The following is a 9,142-nucleotide window of genomic DNA, read 5'->3' as shown; positions in this document are numbered from 1 at the left end:
TATTTCAAAACTCCTCCATAACTATAGTTACTTGAGTCTGTTTCTACAATATATATAAATCGTTTATCTTCATCTCGAAAATATAGTTTTGGCAATTTTTTGCATAAATTCTTGATACGTCTTATATGTTCTTTGTCTTTATCATCAAAATGATATTCAACATCTTTCCTAAGTATTTTATGTAATGGTTTTAGATATTCTGCTAATTTTGGTATATATTGTCCTACTTGGTTTACTATTCCTAAAAATGATTGCAATTTCTTTTTTGTATCTATATTTTCATTAAGATTAACAATCTTCTGTACTATATGTGTTTGCATTTTTATTCCATTTTTATCTATTTGTATTCCCAAGAATTCTATCTAGGGTTTCATTATTTCTGCTTTCCTTCTACTTAAGCTTATGCCTGAGTGTTTAATTATATGTATGAATTTTTTTAATAACTTTATATGTTCATCTTGTGTTTTCGAATATAATAATATGTCGTCTATATAAACAATACAGTTTTCTAATTGGTTAAAATAGTTATACATAAAATGTTGGTATTTTCCTGGTGCATTTTTGTATCCAAAGGGTAAAACATTCCATTCATAGAAACCTTGCGGTACTGTGAATGCTGTTAGCTGTTTAGATTCTTCTTCTAATTTCAAGTGATAAAATCCTGATTTACAATCGAATTTACTAAAATAGTTATATCCTTGTATCTGTCTTATTTTTAGTATCTTATTTGGTATTGGGTAATTATATGTTTTAGTTTTAGCATTTAAGTTGCGATAATCTATAACCATTCTAATTTTACCTCGTTTTTGTTCATTATGTTTATTAACTATAAATGCTGGACTTGTATGTTTACTATTGCTTTCTTGGATATAATTATTTTTTAACAGTTCATCTATACGCATTTTGAATTCTTCTAAATCATCAAAATTATATTTTAGTGGTTTTTGTGTTATTATACTATTTCCATTTATTAATTCAATTTTTACTTTCGTCTTATGCTTTTCCCATCATTGTAATGGATTTTCACTATATAATAATTCTAGTTGTTCGTTAATTATCTTGACTTTATCTATTGTAAATATGATAATTTCTAATTATGTTATTTGATTTTTACTTATATTTTCCATTTCTTGGTTTATCTTTTCACTTCCTTTTATCCATTCTTTGGGTTTACATTGCTTGTTATATACTCTTTTTGCTCCTATTTTATTTCCGCATGGTGTGGTAAACCACCAATGTGTTTTTGTTATAATATGTGGGTAAAATCTTTCTAAAAACGGTATTTCTAATAACATATCTTCTGTTGTAAATTCAAAATTATACATTTCTTCTATTGTTAGCATTTTATCCCATATTTGTATTTTTATATTTTTTGCTTTATATGTGATCATACTACCTTCATTATTAAATCCTGTCACTACCATAGGTGTTTTTAATTTTTCCCATTTATCTTCTGGTAAACAATTATATTTACATATATTTGTTTCTGCTCCTGTATCTATCATGGGGGTATAATATCTGTTGTGGTATCCTTCTACAATAATTTTTGCAAGTATATATATTTTCATTATTCATTTTGTTCTTTTGATAATTATTTTCTTATTTTGGTAAGTTATTGTTAATTGTTCATTTTCTATATTATATGGTTTAACTTTTTCTAACCATTTTATTCGTAGGGTAATGTTTTGGCTTCCTTTGTAGATTTTAAATGGTGTTACTAATGGTATTCCTCCTATAATTATTTCTTTTTCTGTTATTTCTTCGTTTGTGGTTACTATCTCGCTAGGTAATCCAGGGCATAAGTGTCCTGTTTTTATAATTTCTGTTTCTAATACTAAGTCTCTCGTTATATAATTCTCTTCTTGTCCTGTATTTATCAAAATCTTATATCTTCTTTGGTCCATTATTCCTGCTATAAAATAGTGGTATGGTGTTATCTCTTCTTTATTTAATAAATTTTGCGAGATTTCATAGTTCCTTTTAGATGTGCTCATTCTTGATGAGGTAGCTCTAGTTAATGTATTTGGTACATTTGAAGTACTTAATCTTTCTTTCACAATTTCTAAATCTTCTTCTATGTCAATTTCTTTGTAACTATAGTCATTGTTGTCTATTATAGTAATTATTCTTTCAAAAGGATTTTCTATCTTTATTCTATCAATTTTATTTCTTGCTGTTACTTCATGTTTTGTTGTCAGTATATATAAGTTTTTACATCTTGCTGTAAATATTTTACTGCCTGGTGCTAGTTCTATTCCAGACATTTTCCAATATAAAACTAATGATTTATCTATATTTCTATCTGTTAATGCTACTGAGTAGTTGGCACTTATTATAAATTTAAATTTTTGGTATATTAAATTTCCTTTTACCGCACTAATTACGCTTTTTTCTATAGGGTATATGATTCTATCATCTGCTAAATATATTTCAATGGGTGTATCTATTCCTTCCCTAAAGCAAGCTTTTATCAATATTTCTGTTCCTCCTAAGTGTACGTATTTTATGGGTGTTTTAGCTTTTATATCTTCTATTTCTTTATTTATTATCCTCTTATTTAGTATAGGTATTTGTGCTTTTCCTTTTGTATATTTACAATCTATGATGTGTTCTTTCTGGCTAATTACATAGTATTCATCTTTTTGTCTTTTGAACCAATTTCTTAAGGTAAGTATTTCAAGTACTTTTTCAACACTGAAATCTAATTCTTTTCCTTTTATTTGTTCAAAGATGGTATTATCAAATATAATTTTTTGTTTTGATGATTCTTCATTTTGATAGTCTTCCTTAGATATTATCTTTATGTCATCTTCAGGCATTAGATTTCTTCGTTCATTGCATCATTATCTAGATCAATATTCGTTTCTTCATTTCCTAATTCAGTTTCTATATCCGATAATTCATATATACTATCGTTTTCGCTTAATTCATAGTCTATGTAATCTATCTGCATGTATTCGTCATTATCTATAATTACTTCTGCAATTTGTTTTCTTTTTGGATTCTTAGGTAACTTACAGTCTCTAGCTAAATGTCCTATCTTTCCACAGTTGTAACAAGTACATTCTGTTAGTTTTATTTTTGGTCTATACGGTCTTTTTATTTTATAATTTTTTACATAATATCTTTGTCTTGATTTCTTGTATTTATATCTAGTTTTTGTTTTTCTATAATTTTTGTGTCGTCTAGGTCTTTGTTTTTTTATAATATTTATCTGTACAACCAAACTGTGGTGCTGTTTTATCTTTACAACATTCTAGATTTTTAATTAGTACTCTCCCCATTTTTATTTTTTCCTTATAGTTTTCACATAATTGTACAAACCACTGTTGTAGAAATTTTATTCTAGCTCCTAAAGTATCTGTTAATCCTTCATTGTTCCAATCTTTAATTATTTTTGTACTAAATGGTTCTGGTAGTTTTGTAAAATATTGTTTTCTTATTTCTTTATCTTCGTTTGTATCATATCTTGCTTTATAATAATATTCTTTAAATGCACATGTATATTCTTCTATATAGCACATATTACATATAGCTAATTTTGTCATAAGTTGTCTATTTATTATTTTTTCTCTATTTTGTTCTTTTATTTCTGTAGTCATGCCACCAAATTCATTTCGTATTGCTAATTCATATTTATCTAGTATATCTATATTTGTTGTTGATGGAGATCCATCTATTTTCTTATCACTCCTAAGTGTTTCTAGACTTTCTCNCTTTCTGGGGGTAAATTTCCTATCCATAATTTCGTTGTTCCAACAAATGTTCTTTCTATATATCGTGGTGTTTCTTTTGTTGTTATTTTGTTATCAATTAGTTGTTTAGATATATTTCCTACCCATTGTAAGATTGCTTTATTTATATCTGTGACACAATCTAGATCTAAAAAGTTATATTGTTCAGTTATTGGTCTAGGCGTCCATTTTTTATTTAATCTGCTATTCCATATTGCATTTGTTCTATCTGATCGTTCATAATTATCTGTATAATAAGTTGGTGCTGTCCTTCTGGGACTACTCCTAGGACTATTTTCCGGGGTTTTAACTCTTGATGTGCTAGGTTGATTTACATCTCCTGTATTTATTTCTAATTCTTTCGGGTTATTTACTTGTTCTAAAAGTTCTGTGTATGTTTCACTTATATAACTTATTTATGATTTTTGATCGTTCATTGTATCTGATTCATTTATTTCGTCTATTTCGTCCATTTAAAGATTTTCATGTAATTTTTGTTTCATCTTATTTATTTCATTAGTCAATTCAAGTTCTTTATCTTTTTCTAGTTCTTTATTTTTTTCTATTTGTTTTTCTTTTTGTTTGGTTTCATATAATAATTTTAGCTCGGCTAATTCTTTTTCTAATTCACTTATTTTTATATTTTTTAGTTCTTCTAGGTGTTGTACTTCCTGTTTTGCTTGTGTTTTTTTCTCAATCTCTTTTGATTTATCTATTTCTTCGTCTTCTTTTGTTATTCTTACCATCGCTGTTAAACTATCTTCTAATTTTGCTGTTTCCTTTTCTAGCATTAAATACAAGTTATTTCCTATTTTTTTATATAGCCTTCCTAAATTTGAAAATATTATTTTTATTACCAGTCCGTCTTGATTTTCATATGTTTTTTCATCTACTGCAAATTTTTCTTTATTCATTATAATTCATGTTGTAATTTATATTCAACGCAAAACTTTTCTTTGTGCTAATATCGAATTATTACATACTCCTGCTAACATGTTTTCTTCTAGTCTTTCTTTTCTATATTTTAACTCTTGTCGTTTTTCAATTATATTTTCTATCAGTTGTTGCTTGTTTTTTCAGATAACAAACATATTTATATTCTGTTTTAGAAATTATATCTATCAAAGGATTTGTCTTGCTAGTATTTGTTTGAGTAAGTTGTAATAATTCATATTCTATATATAAAGTGCTTAACTTTTTCTGTATCTTTCGTATTTTTCTTTCTATCTTAGTTTTTGTTATGGTAGTTACTTTATTTGTTGTCGGATTGTTCTTCATGATTTTAAGAATAAAATATTTTTCCATAATATTCTTTTTTAAGTAGATCTAATCGTTGAATTTCGTTTGCGTTATTTGCAATATATTCTAAATATTTATTTTCTCGAGTTCTTAAATACTTGTACAAATTTTCATTTAGTAGCTTTTCAAGTAGTTCTATTTCTTCCTTAGTTTCTCTCCAGAATTGTAAGTTTAAATAATCAATCATTGATCTATGAATAATTCTAGATCATTATATAAATCTATATCAAAATCATCTGGTATAATTAATTCTTCCCAACCTTGGGTTGTTTCTTCGATTATCTCGTATGTCAATAATTTTTCATAAATTATTCTTTTTATATCAGTATTAAGATCATTCAATATATAGAGTATCAATATCTTGTAATTAACATCATCATCTAGTAAATAAGTATTCATTTCAACATGTTTTTGCTAAAAATCTTATTCCTTCTAACCTCTTAATAGATTATACTAATTTATTATGCAATAATAATGATTTAATAATCATCTCGTCTGGTCACTACTACGGTTTTCTTCTTTAATCAGTTACCCTAACAGCGCCTCAACTCTGTTTACTCCCCTAATCGGCCTTCTTGCCTACCGGTTTGAACTTTTGGATGGCATAGTCTGGGCATACTTACTCGCAAAACATTTCCGTAGCAAACTTTCTAAAGATGGTTATTATAACATTATTAAAACATGATAAACAATTATAATCAAAAAGAGATTATTAGGAATAAAACAGTTTAGCTACTCATGAATGTAAATGAGTATACCTGTTTTTGTAGATTTGTCATATCTGATTTGGTTTCCATATCTTTAGTTAGGTTAGCCTTTTTATTTAGATTATTTTTACCTGACTGCTCTGATACCAATGGGGGGTGGAAGTGGGATTTGGAAGAGAATATTTAAGAGGAGAAAGTTGCTTGTGAAGGATGATTTTATTATGAGGGGAAGCCCTCTATTTATACAAGAAAAACTTACTACTTTGGCCAAGTGGCCGACACATTCTACTATTCTACTTTACACATGGCCCTTTTTATTTTGGCCGACACACGAAATTAAAAGACTTAAGTTTTCATAAAGTTACTTTTAGAAAAGTAACTTTTGACTAAGTCTATTCTTGACTTAGACGTTTATTTTACAACTAATAATGAAACAAAAACTTTACATATCTTTTCTGATGTCTATCTTATCTTCTCCTATCTTTTCTTGCAAGCTGTCTCGCTTTCTTTATTCGAATAGGACTTCGGGGATAGTATCATCTCCTTCGTTACATTTCGAGCATATGTGTTCCGGATATTTGTGTCCAATTAACTTGCAGTATTTTGTTAATAATTCTTCGGAAATAAATCCTTTCTTTAGTGTTCTAGTTGTTGGTGTAGATTCTGGTTTCAGTAGAGATAAATCCATTTCTGGACTTCTTCCATATCTGCTTGTCTTACTTCTCGCGAATTGGCGTAGATCATTAAATGGTCTCTGGATTAATAACTCCATATAGCATTTCCTTGTAAATAATTATTAGCTAATTCTTGTATGATAGTTGATAACCCAATTATTCTTTTATTTGCATAAAAACTGGGTATCTCAACTTTTGGTATTTCCGGCTGTTGTCCTATCTCTTCCGGTATTATCATCTCCCGAGTTAATCTAATTTTTACTACCTGGATCATCGGTTTTATCTCATTGTAGAGTATCTCAGCTGGTGCTGTATAAAATTTAATAAATAATAAATTTCCTTTTGTTATCTTTTTATATGTTAAAAATGATTTGTGGATCTCTGGGATTCCACGTATCTCTTCTTTTGTATATGTATAAACTGTACTCAATAATCCATAATTATAACATGTTTTGACTAGATTGGGGTTTGTCTTTGGTTGTGCAATCAGTCTGTTGTAACCTTGTAGTTTTTTGGGTTAAATAATCTTGGGTCTTTTTGGTAGTCGTGGTAGATCTAGGTTTAAGGTTTAAAAAGGTTTGTATTTTGTATATATTTTCAATGTAAGTTTGGGAAATATGGTTATATATTTTCTTTTCTTTATGTAGGCTGGCTGCATGTGTGGATGTTTGTGGTGTTGGAGTATCTATTATTTAGATTTTTGGAATAAATGGTTTTGCTAATAGGCTATTTAGATTTGTATTTCATGGAGTAGTTTTTTCCATAGCTCCTGTGCTTGTACCTGCAATATTAACATAAGCTAGTATATATTGTAATTTATGAACAGCAGTAGGCATAGTATGAATCTGACACAAGAAGTAGAAGTAATTCCATCAACCATTCACATTAAGAACTTATAGAACCTTTCTTCAGATCCACAGATATGAAACAATATAGATGTAAATGCTAGTTGGTTTTGCAAAGTGAGGCAAATTTGAAAGAGACAGATAGAATGAAAAGGGAAAACATATAGAATGAGAAAAAAATTTAATGTTCCTCGACTCTTTGCTTGTAAATTACTCTATAAATCCAGCTATGTGCACCTGAAGCAAACTTGTGACCTATAAACAACTGATACAAATCAGCTGTCCATTCGTCTTGATACTCTTTAGAAACGTCCCAACTTTCATCATTATCAAACTCTAATATCATTGACAATAATTCTAAACTATCAACTCTTTCTTTATCTATTGTTTCCATATCTAGATGCCTCATTCCCAAGAATCATAAACAACATAATCTGGCTGAGGAATCATAATTAAACACTGTATCTACTTACATGCAACATATCATATGCACAATACTTATTAAAAGATTTTTGAACCATTTTCTCAGGAGGAGGACAGTATAACCAATCTGATGATTCCGTTAAAGAGGATTGTGCAGACGTATCCGTTCCAATGCATACACAGAGAAGTACTAGAAGACAAACCATCTGCACAATACACGTACATATCTTACTACTTCAACAACATACATAGTCACATATACACAACACGTGTATTCGGTACACATGTTCCGTATTTGTGTATACAATACTTATAATGTCTACCACCAAACTTATCGGACAGGTGGATACAATAAAACATGGAATTTGGGCCCTCCAAGCTACACATGTCAATATTGCAGTGCCATTCCATGGTATAAGAAACGGAAAGACAAAAGCGAAAAACCCTAACAGTGGTGCGTTCATTTACAACATACATAAAGGTATGTTCTTTTCAAGGTTTAACCATGTTTACAATAGTGCCTTCATTTACTTGTATCTCTAAAGAAAAAAAAATTTCGTCTGCTCAATATTCCTAGGATTAACTTTGACATTCAGAATTTTGCCACTTTCTTCCCTTACTTTAGAATTTCAGCTATAACAAACACAAAGTAATGAATTACTTATAAACACAAGACAAAAATTCAATCAATTGACTATTTTTAGTACTAGACTATTAATATAGAGTAATAAGGAATCTCGACTGTACGAAATTGGTACCTACGCTTGATGAAATTGGTTTTTCAGATTCTACTCTTCAGTTCTTCGATCGTCGAATCCTCGATTGATCCCAGTTCATCAACATCAGCTCTTCATCTATTCAAGAAAATTGAGTTTTGGAGAAGAGAATAAGCTCAGCTCTTTAGTTTTTCAGCTCAGCTCTTTAGTTCTTCAGCTTCCTCTCTTCGATCTCCAGCTTCTACTCTTCGATTTTACCTTCTGGAGAAGTGAAATTGTATGTTTTTTAGACGGGAAAGAAGGGTAAAGTACCGTGTGTTCTAATGTGTACATATGTTCTAATTTTAATCTTGGAGATAAGACAGGGAAAAGTTTTTATTATTGTTTTATTAATTATAATTTTTTTTTCCGATAAAAATAGAAGGGAGAGTTAAAAATGTTGGAGGGAATCTAATATTTTAGTAAAAAATTTTAGGCAAAACTTCTAATTTGTTGTTTTTACAATTATAAAAATGGAACACTTTAAAAATGTTGTCATATATGTAAATAATTATTTTTATTTCATACTATGACAACGCTTATAATGTGTAGCCTATACTATTTAAGAGTACACTTTGTAAATGTTTCCAATATTATTGTTGTCAAAAGTTAAAAATTTAGGCTACATTTTAAAAGCGTTCCCACAAAAATTTTAGGCTACACTTTTCAAGCGTTGTTGAGATTTAGTGTGGTCGTAGGCCTAAA

The sequence above is a fragment of the Solanum pennellii genome, chromosome 10 (genome assembly GCF_001406875.1).
Source record: "Solanum pennellii chromosome 10, SPENNV200".
NCBI lineage: Eukaryota > Viridiplantae > Streptophyta > Magnoliopsida > Solanales > Solanaceae > Solanum > Solanum pennellii.
The sequence above is the reverse complement of the archived record's forward strand: the minus strand, read 5'-3'. Positions refer to the sequence as shown.